Source organism: Chelonoidis abingdonii, chromosome 5 (assembly GCF_003597395.2).
Source record: "Chelonoidis abingdonii isolate Lonesome George chromosome 5, CheloAbing_2.0, whole genome shotgun sequence".
Lineage (NCBI taxonomy): Eukaryota > Metazoa > Chordata > Testudines > Testudinidae > Chelonoidis > Chelonoidis abingdonii.
Window position 1 is genome coordinate 28671087 of NC_133773.1, and position 17664 is coordinate 28688750.

General features: G+C 44.0%; 1 protein-coding gene across 11 annotated transcripts in view; it reads right to left on the reverse strand.

Annotated features, from left to right (window-relative positions):
- Positions 1–17664, reverse strand: part of ANK2 (ankyrin 2) — a 638506-nt gene that overhangs the window by 321421 nt on the left and 299421 nt on the right. The gene's annotated exons all lie outside the window — the stretch shown is intronic.

Consider the following 17664-nt stretch of genomic DNA (forward strand, 5'->3'; position numbering starts at 1 on the left):
CTTGTGATCTGTGACATATGACAGTGGCTCAAATCTTGGACCTAATCCATATCTTGCAGTAGGTTTATACCCCTCTAACTCAGTTGTGTTTGTTGAGTATTATTACTGTGTATTGTTATTATCATGTAGTATTACCACAGAACTAAGATGCCACATTTAACTTTGATGATCCCACAAATATTAAGGGTCAAATTTTCAAAAAGTTGTTTTATATTTTCCATATATAATTATCATGCATGGATATATAAAACAGGCATTGATTTGTGTGTGCCAGTCAAATAGCTGGATGCCTAAATATGCAATGTGTGTATGCAAATACGATCACTGCATCCAAAACTTATGAATACAAATTAGATGCAGAGCTGAAGCCAACTAAGTATTTGGCCCATAAGATGCAAAGGTTTGGGTTTCCATCCATAAAATCAGCAGTGTGCTGTCAACATTTCTGCAAGTTGTTCCCCACAAGAGTATCTAAGGTCCACTGACACCTGACATTTCTCGAAGGGTGCGGGGGGAACATTCTGACGCCTCCTCCCAAAAAAATATTCATGCACTGCTCTCAGAGCACCACATTTCCCTCTTTTATGGAGGTCCCACAGAGAAACTCCAGCTGTTCCTCACAGCAACGATGATGGTAGGTAATCCTTCATCCTCTGCTGGAAACAGTGTGGGCAGCAGAGTGATCAAGTGCCTTCTGGCTATGTGGTGTGTCTTGGGATACCCTCTGTCTCTTGAGATAGACAGGTCTCCCCTAACTGCTGGCAGTTCCTCCTAACTGTTGTGCAGGTGGATGGATGAGGGAGTGGCTCTCCCCTGTCTATTGTAGGAGGTTGGGAAGGAAATGAGGATCCAGGGTCCCTCACAATACCAACTCTTCAAATTTCAGGCTGTGCCTGGACAGCCAGCTGGGGATAAAGGTAGGCTGGAGCTGCTGTAAAACTTCCCTTTCTGGAATTGGAGGTTGTGCCTTTAAAAAAGCTGAACTTCCCAGAGGAGGAGTCTGGACAAGGTGCTGTGATGCTCTTATTGCTAGGTACAGCCAGTTGGAACTGGACTGAGATTAAAGCAGAGCTCTTACAAGCACGTGTTCGATCCCTGAAACCACACACAATTCAGTGTGGCTGCAGCTTGGCCCCACTGCATCTCCTTCTCCTTGTGCACAACAAGAGTTACCTGCAGGCAGCGGGAACTTACATGTGGCTAATCCCGCTTTCTGTCAGTGTAACAGAGCAGGCCTTCCTGGAGCACCCTCTCATAGCTCAAGGTGACCCCACAAGAATCCCATCCCATCATTAGGTTCCTCAAACTCCATCTTTGTGCTTCAGTTCAATTATGTTCTTACTGTGAGCTAATTTATTAACATAAATGTTTCCAAAATAACCCAAAGTCAAAAAATATATTCCATCACTATGATGCAAAACCTAGGTTCTTCAGCTTCCCTCTTCTATAGTGAATTCCCAGTTTCTACTTTAAAGCCCAGACAAAAAGTACAAAATAAACATTTGTTTAATGACAATGCAATGTAACCAAGGCCCACTCGTCCTTATGTTCTGACTCCATCCCAGGTTCTTCCCACTGTCCTGTTCCTTGTCCATAACACTGGCTCACAGGAAGTGCTTTGTGTAGCTTCACAACTGGAACATAAGAGGTAGCAATGGCAGCCACCACCAGCATGAGAAACATCGAGGCAGTTAACGAGGCAAAAGAAAGGAGAGAATAGGTTGCGAAGAGTCTAGACGTCCTTTTTGACATTTATGAACCACAGATATCATCAATAGTGCACTGCTTATAAATAAGGCTAAGATTCTATCAGTTATTTTTAGTAAAAATCATGAACAGGTCACAGGACATAAACAAAAATTCACGGAGCCTGTGACCTGTCACGGAGCCTGTAACCTAGAGGGGGGAGGGGAGGCAGGGCTAGGTAGGGAAGAAGAATGTAGTCCCATGGGGGTGGGGACTGTCAAGCTGAGCTCAGCCCCAGCTCCAGTGGCCAGAATGGGGGGTGCAGCCACGGGGATCACATGGCCTCCGGTGCAGCTGTTGGGCAGGGGCACACAGCCCCAGCTGCAGCCCCTGGTAAAAGCCGCGAGGCTGGGACATGCAGCCCCGGCTGCAGCTCCCACCAAGCCCGGGACACCGTGGGGCGGAGGCGCGCAGTCCTGGCTGCAGCCCCCGCCAAGCCTTGCATGCCACAGGGCTGGGGCGTGCGGCCCCGGGTGTGGGCCCCAGCAGAAGCCGCGGGGCTGGAGTACGCAGCCCTGCCTGAAGGGCCCGGCGCAAGCCACAGAACTGGGGTGTGCATGGCACCGCCTGCAGGGCTCGGCACAAGCCACAGGGCTGGGGTGTGCACGGCCCCACCTGCAGGGCCCGGCGCAAGCCACAGGGCTGGGGAGTGCACAGCCCCGCCTGCAGGGCCCGGCGCAAGCCGTGGGGCTGGGGCTGCCAGGTCCTGGTTCTAGTTGAAAGTCAGGGCCCACAGTCCCGCTTCCTCCTCCTGAAGCCCTAGAAGTTACAGAATCCGTGACTGCTGTGACCTCCATGACTAAATAATAGCCTTACTTATAAAGCAAGACAGGAGCTATTGGTTTTCCAGAAGTTGTCTTTCCTGTTGCAAGGGCAGAGCAATCCCCTTACTACAATTTGAGCAATTGGAATAATAAATTTGAAGCCATCAACCCGTCAAACATAATAAACACTGTAAATTAAGTGGCATTCAAGGAGAATGGGTAAAAGAATTAACATATCAGGAGAAAGCATAAATGAGGAAGCATACAGAAACCTGTCAGGACACATCCTGACCAAGACTGGTAACACCAGCTAGTGATTTTGTCTGCTTTAAATTGCTGGGTGCTCAACTGACAGCACCTAAAAGAGGGTCTGGCTTTCAGAAAGTGTTGAGCACCCATCCTCTGAAAATCAGGCCTTCCCAAGGTGTCTTGAATGGGAAACTTGAAAACAGAGGCACCTCAAATCACTAGCCACTTTTGAAAATCTTGGCATATGGTTTAAGCTCTGGGCATATCAAGTGATATTGCTTGATGGGTGTGTTTAGAGGCTTAAAGTTTGCAAAGTACCTTGGGTTCCTTTGGATGAAAGGTGCTGTGGATTGTATAAATACTAATCAATCCAGTCGCCAGACTTTTTCCCCCAGAAAACCTTTAATATGCTTTCATTCTGGTGATAACTCTCTCTTGCCTGTTTGCAGGAAACCTGGAAAAACAAACACTAATTGATCAAGGAAAGTGAGGTCTATAAGACTGCAGAAATAATCTCTGAAGGGAAATGGAAGAAGTCCTATCTCCACCTTTTTAGAAATGGCCTACAGAAAGGAAACTGCTCTACTGGGAAGGTGGCTGGAGAGTGATAGGAAGCAGTGAGGGGAGAGACACGTCCTAAGCAGGTTCCCTTAACTATCCCCAGCCTCAAGATTCTGAGCTCTGGTCTGCACTATGAGTTTAGGTTGAATTTAGCAGCGTTAGATCGATTTAACCCTGCACCCGTCCACACGACAAAGCCTTTTTTGTCGACTTAAAGGGCTCTTAAAATCAATTTCTGTACTCCTCCCCGGTGAGGGGATTAGCGCTGAAATCGACATTGCCGGGTCAAATTTGGGGTAATGTGGATGCAATTTGACATTATTGGCCTCCAGGAGTTATCCCAGAGTACTCCATTGTGACCGCTCTGGACAGCACTTTGAACTTAGATGCACTAGCCAGGTACACAGGAGAACCCCTAGTAACTTTTGAATTTCATTTCCTGTTTGGCCAACGTGGCGAACTCAGCAGCACAGGTGACCATGCAGTTCCCCCAGAATGTTTCTACAGTCCCCCTATCATCTCCGTCCCTGAAGTTATCGCAGATTAGAAGGTGAAAAAAAACGCACCTGTGATGTCATGTTTTCCGAGCTCATGCAGTTCGTCCACATTGATAGGGCACAGAGTAATGCATGGAGACAGTCAGTAGCAGAGGCCAGGAAAGAATTGCTGTGTTTGCTTAATGGCAAAAGTATCATGTCTCGCTAATAATCCTGCCCGAGCCAGGTCGCTGTCTCACATGCACTCCACGCTGTGTCAGCTTTGGGCGGGGGCATGACCGCTTTGTGAGCAGGAAGGCCAAAGATATAGACATTGCATTAGGTAGCTTCTGTAGCTAGAGAAAATATTCCTGTGCATTCGGCAAAGTCTGTAGCAAAAAAAGAGAAGCCCTGTAGTCTACTGGTTATCACGTTCACCTAACATGCGAAAGTCCCTTAGTGTAGTGGTGATCACGTTCTCCTAACACACGAAACATCCCCGATTCGAAACAGGTCACTGTACCTTTTTCTGACTCCCCTCCTTCATTTTTAGTCTTAAAACAGACGGTGCTGTAAAATTTTACTTTGAATTATATCAATTATGAGTTAGATAATATGAAGTCTTTCTAAGTTATAGCCCCGGGTTCCTTACCCTTTCAGCTGCTCTCATAAATTAACATTTTTCTTAGGGGTGGGGGAAATTTTTCATGAAGCCTTTTATAGGGACTAAATGCTATCTAGGACTCTGAAATAATCTTAACATGGCCCATAGAGTGCAATCCTTCATTCTGGATTTGTCATTCCACAAGTTGAACTGCTCCTTACTACTGTCCGGGCTTCATGAGCCATGGGAGGTAGGTGCGACCACACGGTGCTGCTGACTGGGAGAGCAGCCTGAGGCAGAAGCCTCCAGCCACATGATATTCCAGGCAGGATTGAATCTCCATGAAACAAAACTTGAAGAGAATGACCTGGGGTCACTCCCATTCGATGCTCTAAGAGGACGATAGCCATGTCTGTCCAGGCAGCCCTGATCGACCTCACCGAGGTCTGCCAGCTGAGTGGGGCTGAGCAGGACCTCGGCTGGCAGGAGCTGGCAGACGGAGCCCCCGCTGCTGGTCTGGGGCTCCTCCTGCTGTCTGCCTGGGGTTCCGATCATTCAGGCAGGCAGCAGGCTGAGCGGGTCCGGTGGATGGGACCCCGGAAAAAAAGGCTCAAAACAATTGTCTGTCATTGCTTTCACGGAAGGGGGAGAGGGGCCTGACGACATGTACCCAAAACCACCTGCGACAAAGTTTTTGCCCCATCAGGCATTGATAGCTTAACCCAGAATTCCCATGGGCAGCGGAGACTGCGGGAACTGTGGGATAGCTACCCACAGTGCACCACTCTAAGACGATGCTAGCCGCGGTAGTGAGGACGCAGTCCACCAACTTAATGTGCTTACTGTGGACATACTCAATAGACTGCATAAAATCAATTCTAAAAAAAATCAACTTATATAAAATTGACCCTATTTCGTAGTGTAGACATACCCTGAGACTCCAGACAATGCTGGACAAGAGTTTCCACATCCAGGGATGGCCTACAACAAGGGAAGGCAGAGGCAGCAGAGAGCAGATGGATCACACTTTGTAGAACAAGACTGCTGACAGCCTGCAGTTCACCAGGAACAACTCTCAGCACTGGCCTTTTGCAAATGAGCACTGGAGATAGCTCCTTAACCTTCCTCACAGTAGTTAACTAAAGGTTGGGTTTTTGTTTGGTTTTTTTTGGGGGGGGGGGGTTGGGGGGAGTGGATAAATAAGGGTCAATTTACTTGTATAGACATCTTAATAAAAGGTGGGGTTGTCAATAAATGAACAAAGATAATAAAGGCAAAGATTACATAGATAAAAACAATTAGGTAGAGAAAAAGCAGTGAGGGTTAAATTAAAATAAATAAATAAATAAACCCCTCAGATATGTATGTTGTGGCCTTTCCTACCCCTTTCCTTTGTTTATTTTTGACATTTTAGATTGTAAACTCTTCAGGGCACGGACTGTCTCTTCCTATGTATTTTTAGAGCACATGGCACTGATTACTACCTGATATTACAGTACCAGGCTGTCAAAAGGTTGTGAATGGGAGGGACATGGGCTGTGATCCAATCTTTGCAAGATAATGTGGTGCACACTCCAAAAGGTTTCAGCACCCTGGGTAGAGGATTTAGGTCTTTTCCTGCTCTAATGTTTAGAATTTTTGATGCCAGGTGAGACACAAGAAGATAGCACACATTCCCCAGCTGACCTTTGAGCAAGCAGGGCTTAAGACTAGCCCTGCGAGTTCACTGCTACTTAAATTATTTACATGCCCCACAAAAACAGTTCTCCTAATTCAAGCAGGGGTCAAAGTTTGTATCTGTCTCATGCCAACAACTTGTCCTTCAACAGAGTATCATGACTGCAACCAAGGAATGGTGGTATTCAATTCTGAAGGAAGGAGCACAAAGTACACGACCTGGCTCTGCTAAAGAGAGGAAACATTTTGTTTTACTGTTGGGAGAGTTCCCTAACTATAGCAGAAAATGATCAGTCAGTGCCTTCTGTACGCAGCATTTCATAGATCTTAAAAGAAGAAACTCCTCTGCAGACATCAATCAAAAGATTAGATATTACAGATTCTTTTCAATAAAACTTTGGTTACCTCCTACATAGTGTGATTTTCCTAAAAATATTTCTTCATAGGAGGCATGCACTGTGAGGCTGCTGCACAAGGACAACAGCATATATTGCAACTCTGCCACAAATGGTTTGTAGGAGGGGAGTGGGAGAGTAAGCAGATGCATAATAAGACAAAAGGAACAGAACACCAGAGAAAAATGTGTCTTTTCTGAAACATATTTGTCATCATTAACTCCATAAATCAGGAGCCAGATGCATCTCTGGGACAATTTAATTGGCTTCAATGGGTTTTCACCTGGCTCCAAGATTTGATGATTTGGCTCCAAGAGTTCACATTGTACAATGTTCTGTGTATTTTTGCATGTACTGTGTGTTTTAGAGCTCCCAGATGTATCATGGGATCCACTGGTTGTCTAGGTACTTAATTATAGCTAGAGTTCCCCCTTGCCTGGTTTGGAACTCAAGGACCAATAATTAGCCTCCTGGCTTGATTTCCTGATTATCAACATTGGTACAGCACCAGACATATTAGTTGAGGGAAGATTTTGGACCCATCAAAGATTCCTCTGCCTCCCCAACAATCATGGAGATGGGTGTGAGGAATGATCTAGAGCCCAAGTAGATTCATGGGGAAGATGAAGTGCGGCTGAAAAATGTTCTAATGGTTGTGTGAGGGACATGGTAGGGGGATGATGGTGGGAACAGCTTCTGATTCCAACTACCAACTAGGATGGGGATAGTGCCCCCCACCCACTGACCTCCTAGCATCCAGGAAGGGAGAGAGAGTGCCAAAAAGCAGCTAATAACTGGCAGGGGTGTGGCTTTAAAAAGGACTGGCAACATTTTAGAAAAAAGGTAAAATGTAATTCTGCTTGAAATTTAGAGTTGCTCTCAAATACAGTGCAGTATACATCTTACACATACAGTTAACTAAGGGCTCATCTACACTTACCGGAGAATTGACGCTGCAGTGATTAATGCATCGGTGGTCAACTGAGCGGGTCTAGTCAAGATCCACTAAATCGACCGTCAATCGCTCTCCTGTCGACTCCTGTACTCCACCTGACTGAGAAGAGTAAGGGGAATCAATGGGAGAGCATCTCCCATCAACGTCATGTAGCGTGGAACTCGTGGTAAGTAGATCTAAGCTATGTTGACTTGAGTTACGCTAGTCACATAACTCAAATTGCATAGCTTAGATTAAATTTTCCCTTTGGTGTAAACACCCAATTGTACTATTATCCTACCAGGGCTAAATGTCAGACAGACATTATTCCTGCTTTTGATCAAGAAACACTTATATGGTACTTCTGTGGACTCTGCCTTTTTGAAGATGAATGTGCACAGGGACAATCAAGAGAGAACCAAATACATTTGATGGTGGGGAAGGGAGAAATGTTAAAAAATCCAGCATAACCAGTGCACAGCACTTTAATGAAACCAAAGGCTCCTAGACACTGACAGTGTATTTAACTCAGCTATTTAAAGCAATTCTGATTAACTGTATACATCAATACATTTAGTAACTCAAATGGCTGCTAGCTTTCACAGACAAAATCAAACTAATTCTAATGAAAAGTATAAAAATGTGTCTAAATTTGGACTCTCAAGCCCATCCTGTTATATTTGTTTACTGCCTCCTTTCCATCTTCCCCTCCCACTGTTTAACCCAAACTCTTACAAAACTAATACATAAATGTACTTGTTAGTTACACACCAATTGTGCCATCTTTTAAAAGTACAATAACTCTGTGAGAGAATTAGCAAGCATATTGTCCTGTAAACACTTCATTTTGTTGTTTGATGTTTTATGGAAGAGCAAAATTTAAAAGTAGAAACCAAGGCTCACTCTCTCGCTGTCACATTACTGAACATACGAATACATCAAATGTTTCTGAAAGCTCTAGGCTGTGAATCACAATCACTGAACACGTACTGAAAAGATTAAATGTGAAACTATATTCCAGCATTTTTTCACTATTTTAATCAAATCCATGTTATTATTTGAACAGAAACAATAGAGAACATGAAATGGAAAAACTCATTGCCTAAGGGAAAACTATATGTCACAATCTTTAACAGAAATTAGGTTGTCTTACCTTCTCTTCCTCCTTCTCTGAGATACAACCAGGGCTACAATTCATGGTACTAACCTACAGTAGTCAGCACTAAAAGGTCACAGTGGTATCTGAAACTCCACAAGTTCCCTTTGTACAGTGCTGTAAGTGTGTCGTGCCTTGGCAAATGTTCACTTTAATACCAGTCACAGATATATCTCTTGTACACCAGAGCACAGTCATTTTGACAGTAACAATTGCAAAAAGAAAAACCAACCACTTCATAATCATCTCACAAACAAATATTAATTAATTTGTCCTCCCAATTACTTCTATTTTCATAGATGGCACAACTGAGATAGTGATTTCATTATTTCCCCCCAGCCAATGATAGCATGAGTGTCACCAGCAGAGTTATATAATTCAGGAATAGAGAGAGGGACGAGATGGTAGTTAGACTCAAACCATAAGCATGCTCAAAATGAACCTTGCTTAGCATTCAAACTGTGTCCCTGACAGAGAAATTATTTCCATACCTGTCCTACAATCTAAGCACCAAGAGTGAGTGTTAGGGTATGTCTTCAATACGGGGACTATACTGGTATACCTTCGGCACCATAATTATGGCAGTATAATCCCATAGGATAGATGCAGCCTACACCAACAAAAAGGTTTTTTTCCGTTGGTGTAGGAACATCACCTCCCTTAGTGACATTAGCTAGGCTCATAGGCTGATAGAAATATTCTTCTGACAACAAAGCTGCATCCGCACTGGGGATTAGGTTGGCCTAGCTATGTTGGTCATAGATGTGGATTTTTCACATCCCTGACCAACATAGCTAAGTCAACTTAATATTTAAGTGTATACTAGGCCTTACAAAAGCAGTTCAGTGATTTAGAAGCACAACTCAGGGCCTGCATTCGTAAGTCACTTAAGTGCATTTAAAAATCCCACCCCAAATGTGGAGTAAAGACCTTGGAATGCATAGCAAAGGGACAATATACTAATCATTTTTCTCCAGGTACACACATAACTGTAGGTTTATACTATGGACAATAGTACACCTTTTGCAATTTTCTCACTGCAATAAAGTTGCATTGCCTATAAATGTAGCTTTAACTAGGCTTTTTCTTTGTTTTCATATAAATGAAAATATTGAATTATATTTTAACTTCATCAACTAAAACAGGGGTAGGCAACCTATGGCACAGTTGCTGAAGGTGGCACGCGAGCTAATTTTCAGTGGCACTCACACTGCCCGGGTTCTGGCCACAGGTCTAGGGGCCTCTGCATTTTAGTTTAATTTTAAATAAAGCTTCTTAAACATTTTTAAAACCTTATTTACTTTACATACAACAATAGTTTAGTTATATATTATAGACTTACAGAAGGAGATCTTCTAAAAACATTAAAATGTATTACTGGCACATGAAACCTTGGAGTGAATAAATGAAGACTCGGCACACCACTTGTTGCTGACCCCTGAACTAAGACCTCATCCAAATTCCATGGGAGTCTTTCTACTGCTTTCAATGGGCTTTGGATCAGGACCACTCCCATTTAGTTCAAAATTTAAATGTGCCTTCTCATCCCCTTTGTGTATGGCTGTTTTACGCAGGTCCTTTCAACCACACTCACTGCTACTGCTTTTAGGTCATTGGAAGCAGGAGCCAGTCACACTGGTTATCTCCCAGGGACTGGCTAGACAGCAAACCAAGAGCATGAGCCTGGTGGGGAGGAGTATTTTCAATTTTCCTGCCCAAATAATGAGAAGTATTTGAGGGTTCGGGTGGCTATGTAAATGCTGTCTGTGTCTATAAACTATCTGCGGAAGTTGTATTCTGCATGGTTGTAGCCGTGTTAGTCCCAAGATATTAGAGCTCCTGAAGAAGAGCTCTATGTAGCTCAAAAGCTTCTCTTTCTCACCAACAGAAGTTGGTCCAGTAAAAGATAAAACCTCACCCATCTTGTCTCTGCAAAAATTGGTTGTGAATTTTTGCATCCTAGCTGGATGCCCTATTAACTTTGTTAGGCCTGCTGAAACATAGTGTATTTCAATTTCAAGAATAACTGGTTGGAGAAGATCACAAGAGGCAAGTGAAACTGAAAGTCATTTCTATGTATTTCACCTGCTTCCCTGACTGACTCAACCAATCTCTTGTGATTAAAAAGAAACGATTTTATTTGATTTTTCAGAGAAAGGAGAGGTCATTTCAACTGAACTGTCTGATTCAGCTGGAAAAGTCAGAATAAATTTTTTTCCTAACCCCTGTGTTTGTCTGACTAACCTGGATTAGTGTGGCCCAGCACTCAAGTGCCTTCAGAAATTCCTCCAGCTATAGTATTTTGGCTCAGACTAGAGTTAGTATAGCATAACCCAATTTAGAATGAAATATTTATCTTTCTGAAGCCAGAGCTCTGTTACCTCATAGCTGAGCCCTGCAGGGTCAGACAAACCAGAAAATTCACACAAATGGTCACAAACCTGAAACTGAACTATGCCTTTACAGCAAGATCACATCAGGGGAAAACTGGATTCATTCAAATGGGAACCAAGTCAAACTTCCGAAGCTGGGAGTCCATGTGACCCCGATCTCATAAAAAGATTTTTGAAACCATTTCAGTTTGAACTTGGAAGAATTCACATAGGCAGCATTACTCAAAAATCCCTGGTTGTGCATATAAAAACGTGCATGTCCTACTCACGTCATGCAGGTGAGCCCATTCAAACCCCGAATTAAATGTTTATTGGTACATATGTATGCAAATTAGGATTTGTGTGCACACAACTCATGCAGACACTTTTTAAAATCTGGTCCCAAACATAATGCACGCCAATGTGATTATTTTCCAAATAACGGAATGACAACACAAAATAACTAGTAATTTTCTATAATTTACGATGTGTAAAAATGCAGAGTGCAAATATATGAGGAATCTTTTATTTAGACTGTGATCTCTATACATATGTTAACTGTAACATTAGTCACAGTAATCTGGATAACACTGGAGATTGTGATGGGGTGGATTTTACCTTCCCAACTGCTCCACAGTCCACTCATATAGACTCTTGAGTATTTGAGCTTTCTGTAGTTGGTCTGGATGTCACCCTCAGAGAGTACACACAATTGTCCATCAGCTCTCACTAACTCTTATCTTGTACATATGACTCAAACTACTGAGAGCAGTTCCAAACACACCAGCAACTCCATGCCTTCAACAGACACATTTACAGTCTGTTGTATCAGACGCTTCTTACAAGTCCAGGATGGCTAGAACAGCCTGATCTAAAGCCAGCAGCACATCTAAATCTCTTCTTTCTGTTTAGTGCAAGCAAAGCTGTATGAAACAGAGATTAAATGCTGCACTGCAATACTTTACAGGATATCTATAGCCAAAGCCTCCCTTAGCATTTTTGGGATTGCTTTCAAAGCAAGTTTTTGCCATTGCTCACCACAACCCCAGCTTTATCCAACTCCTGTTCATATAGGTCTTAGGAGAAAGGGCTGAACTAAGGATTCTCAGGAGAGTTATCAAGACGATTCTCTGAGACGTGCCCCAAACTTAACCACATTGTTACACATATAAACTATGCGGGTTGATGGGTGAGTAGATAGGTAGAAGTGCCCAGCTGCTTGTTTCATCCAAACGGATGTATTTGCATGTATCAGCTTAAGTTTTCATAATGAAATGGGACTAGAAACTTACTTTAAAAAAGAAGAAAGCTCAGACTGCTAAACATCTTTATTTCCCCAAAATCACAAGGACCTGTGGTCATGGGCTTCATAGGGCCCAAAGACTGAATCTGCCTATAGACAGACTAGATCTACTACATAGAATTCATTTGCAATCCCTTACACTAAACATAGATAGCTGGACTGTGCCTTCAATGCACATCATTTTACTGGGGACAACAGTAGGTGGATGGAGTGGCCTTGTTACAGGGAATCCCAGGTTGACATATGTCTGACTCAGCAGAACTCTGTTCCTGGGGTTCTCATGAAGTTCACACTACAGCTGCAGCTCAGCCACCCTTTGAAATGGTGCAGCACATGATTTTGTAATAATCAAGCTCTGCTGGGTAGGCTTGGCCTCATCCTGGCCTATTCCATAGGGAGACTAGCACCACTGACAGACCAGTGGCTCCTGTGTGGAGTGGACAGAAAACGAAAGAAGGTCCTGGGAAACCCTTCCTTCCACTTTGTGCAACCTCAAAGGGCCAACCACAATTGAGCCCATAAAACACAATCCAATCAAATAAAAATGTATGAAAGTTGTTGGTGTGCTGAGACTACTACATATCATGCTGACCGACATTATCTCACTGTTTCCTTGTACTCCCTGGCTCTCTGTGTCCCTCTGTTGTTTCTTGTCTTGGGGTACGCAGGAGCGGTGCCAGAGTTTCTGGCGCCCTAGACAGAATTCAGGGGGTGGCATTTCGTGCGCTCCCCACGAGGCGCGTGGGAGCTTCTGGTTCCACTCCCATCGCGCCGCCGAAGAAGGACCCTCCGCCAAAATGCTGCAGGTGACAGCGGCAGTCATTGAGCTGCTCAATTGCCTGCCACTGTTTTCCGCGGCACATCGGCAGAAGGTCTTTCTTTGGCGGCACAACGGGAGTGGAACCGGAAGCTCCCTTGTGCCCTGTGGGGAGCATACAAAATGCCGCCCCCTGAATCCTGGCACCCTAGGTGACCGCCTAGGGTTGCCTAATGGAAGCGCCGGCCCTGGGGGGTACATCTACACTACCCGCCGGATCAGCGGGAAGTGATTGATCACCGATCGCTCTGCCGTCGACTCCTGTATTCCACTGCGGCGAGAGGTGGAAGCGGAGTCGACGGGGGAGCGGCAGCAGTCAACCCCACGCCGTGAGGACGCGAGGTAAGCCGACCTAAGATACGTCAACTTCAGCTACGCTATTCTCGTAGCTGAAGTTGCGTATCTTAGCTCGATCCCCCCACCCCAGTATAGACCAAGCCTTAGATTGCAAATGCTTTGGGACAGAGACTGTCTTTTTGTTCTGTGTTTGTATAACATCTACCAAAATGGGGTCCTGATCTGTGATTGGGGCCCCCAAGCGCTACAGTAATATATATAATCAGTTAAACATCATGGACAGAAAATGAAAAATGCTTCAGAAAGTTGAACTTCAGCATAACTGACCCTTTAGGGTGATAAAATTCTGATCTCAGTTGACTTTGTGTGAACTCAACAGACTGCATTTATCAGCAAAGAATTTGGCCCTGCTATAGCGGAACCTGTATTAATAAGGAATGGCACACAATGCTGTTCAACCCAAAGAACACTGGAAATCTGACCATCCATATCGTTCACTGCTCAAACACTGTGAATGGCAAGGATCAAGGAGAAGAAGAATAGTCTCTGGGATTTTTATCAATAGAAATTAATATTGGAACATGGAAATTAAAGATGAACTTGAACTGAAATCCCAAATCCAAACCTCCTGAAAATTTAATTGTTTAGAATCTATATCCGAATATTGTGGCATGAGCCCATCTCCACTAGAAATGTGATTTCAGATAAACGGGACAAACACAGGGTATTTCCTCTGATATGTGTCCATGGAAATGAATGGAGAATGATAGCCCCCTGCTGGGCAAGCCCTGCTAAATCAGTAAAGGGAATAGTTTCTGAGAAGTATATTGGTGGCAGTAAAGGCTTTTTCAGTTACGGGTTATACAGCTACTTCTGTTTGCAGTATTACTGCACTTTAAGTATGATCTTTAGGGGCAGATTATAACAAGGCTAAAGTATGGTGTAATTTTTGATGGACGTTCTGTAATCAGTAGCCCAAGTGTATGAAAGGGTTTGTTCCAACCAGGATCCCCTTGGTAGATTTACACACCTAGTCACAACCCACATGAAAAACTTTAAAAGAGGTCAGAGATCTTACCAGCAGTATGGTTTGTTAATTAATATGATAGTAACTTCTAGTGAGGATAATACACAAAAGTTTGTGTATGGTCTACACTAGATCTTACACCTTTGTTAGCTAAAACACAACTAAAACTATGAGTACTGACATAATCCTAGGTAGAAGAACTGCCTGAACACAAGATAAAGTTACTCTGACAAATGATTATACAGCTTTGGTGTGCACAAATTTTCAAACACATCCATTACATTTTTGTTAAAGAGATATGGCTTTGGATAAAAGCAATTGCATATGTTGACTTGATTGTACAGTTATTTCATGGAAAACTTGCAAATACAATCTGAGTGCCCTGCCCACATGAAGAATTACATTTAAATGACCTACAATATCAAGGCTAAAATTGTGTGCACTGGTGTTTTAGCTATTACCCTTTTGAGAACAGGAGAGACTATACTGGAGCTATTCTCTAATGGGGGCAGGTGGATATTAACCTATCCCAGCATCCATTTCATGAATTATCTAGTTCTGACAGAGACCACCTCTCCTAGCAGTCGGAAAGCTTGGGATGAGTTTAAGTAATGGGAATACCACCACCATCCTGCCACAAGCCAGAAAGTTTAGAGTGCCGTGGACAACTGGAGAAACTGCCCTGTAGCACCCAGAGGTATCTGGGGTGGTGGAAATAGAGAAAATTCCTTCCCCTTTCCAGCACCCAGACATGGGGAGGAGCCTTCAAACTGATCAGAAACCTACCAGGAAGAAATAACTCCCCCTAAGTTGGATGTAAGGACAGCTCGCTAGAACAGGGGTGTCTAAGGGTAGGCCTTGGGCAGTGTTGTTCTTGTACTTTGCTAGAGGGGACTCACTTAAAAACAAACAAACAAACAAACAAACAAACAAACAAAACCCCAACAGTCTTTGGCTAGTAGGCTAGATCCTCTGGATAAGCAGATGCCTGGCCATATTTTCAAGCCTTCAGTAAGCTTTATAAACTAGTCTGTGAAATATTGGTTTTAAAGACAAAGTCACTTTTGAGTCACATAAAGGCACAAATACATCAGGAACCACAGAAGGTATGATTTATTGCATTCTTGTATATATAAAGTGCATTGAGGTTTTATTTTTAAAAATTTGTCTTTGGCCTAGTGTTTGCTAAATTCCAGACCACAGCAATTTTTAAAAACAGCGGAGTTCCAATTCCTTGTATATTGGATTTTACAATAAAAGATTGCTCATAGACAATTAAAAGGCAAATGGGCACACTGCTGGTACGCGCACTAATGAATTTCCAATACTTGTGTGGATTTCAAAGACTTTGGAATATTATTTTTATCTGGATTCTGCCGCCTGCTGATGAGTAGAATTCTTAATTATCTCAGCAGTTTTACAACAGTCAGTGATTTAAGAGATCACTTTTGGTTTTAAGAAGTTAATTTTAGATTATTTTGAATGATCTTTGTCAAGAAATAGCTTGGCTTCTTGTCAAAGGGACTTTTTTGATCAATTCCAGAACACTACATCTGAAGCAGGACTGCAGCCCTGAGTACATTATTTTTGTATAGAGACAGATCAAAATGACTTGGGCAATGGCAATGGGCTCCTGCATCAGCATGCTGGTCAAATACTGGGTTTACATCAAACTGGAGTGATTGGTCTTATTTTGGGTCTCTACTTAAGACAAAAATATTGTAAACAGCCTTCTAGATCTGAGGCTACTGCATTTGATGTAATAAGCAAAATAAAGAGGTGTTAGGGAAGAGAGAGTGTAATGGAGAGGCACAGTATTCTCTGTTAAGATGGAACCTGTCCTGTTCACTTTGCCTCTGCTATAGGAAGCAATAGAGCATGTATGCATATACACTACACCAGCGGTTCTCAAAACTGTGGGTCAGGACTCCATTTTAATGGGGTCACCAGGGCTGGCATTAGACTTGCAGGGGCATGTAGCTGAAGCTCAAGGGCTTCAGCCCTGGGCAATGGGTCTCAGGCTTCGGCTTCAGCTCCAGGCAATGAGGCTCAGTTACAGGCCCCCTGCCTGGGGCTGTATTCCTTGGGCTTCTGCTTTGGCCCCCCACCTGGGGCTTGGGCAGGCTCAGGCTTCAGTTCCCCACCTTGGGGTCACATAGTAATTTTTGCTGTTAGAATGAGGTCGTGGTGCAATGAAGTCTGAGAACCACTAAACTACACATTCAAATCACCATCAGCAGCAAAGTGCGCTCCCCAGCACAAAGAGGAGTGCCTGACATATCCAAATACATATGTAACCCTTCTTCTCCTCTGAGTTGGCAGCAACAAGGGCCGGGTTCAGTATCCAGGGGTTCCGTTTCAGTAACACAATGCATAACCGGCTTGAGCCCCCACCCAGTGACCTGGGACACTTACATACCACACCCCCCTGGGCGCCTCTAGGAGGCAATACTTCCCCTCTCGCAAGCATGGAGTCTGAGTGTAGCAAAATCTTTTTTAATAAAGGAAGGAATAAATGTGGCATCCTATTGGAGAAACACCACAAACAGGGTTATAACACAAACCACAAACAAAACCCACCTCCAAGTATGTTTGGCAATGTCCTTTTCCCTATAGGGTCTTAAGTCCAATCGCCCCAAAGTCCAACAACCCAAAAGTCTCTGGTCAGTGCCACCCCAGAATTCAAGAGTTTATCTGTAGAGCCTGGGTGGAAATGGGGGGGGGAACTCCACACAGGGTGTTAAGGGGCACCTTACGTGGGCCAGGGCCAACTGCTCTGCCTCTCCATGAAGTTCTGCTGCAGCCTTCACCACAACCAGCTCCACCACACCAGCTGTGCTGCTCCTCCAGCCACCCCAGCAAACCACTTCACTCTGCTCACTGTTCCATGGGCTGCTCCAACACGCTGCAACTGCTCCGCTCTGCCAGCCGCTTAATGATAGGTCTTCGGGCTCCCCCACAGGTTAACACAGCATTCAGTGATCTCAGTTCAGCTCTTTCAGTGATTTCAGCTCTTAGTAGGGGAGCCCTGGTGCTGGTGCACCATTGGCTCAACATGAATTCAGCTCAGCAGTCTCTAGATGGAGTCCTAAGGGAATTAAAATTAGCTCTACTCTTTAACAGCGGAGAGAGGACGATGTGGAACTGGTGTTCCAGGCCCTCAAAAGGGGCCCATACCATCAGGTCCAGACACCAGCCCCCAACCTCTCTCCATTCATAGGGTTTTGGAACCCATGTCCCATGTTTAGCAAGTACCACCCAACTGAGGTTGAGTCATTTCTGTCAC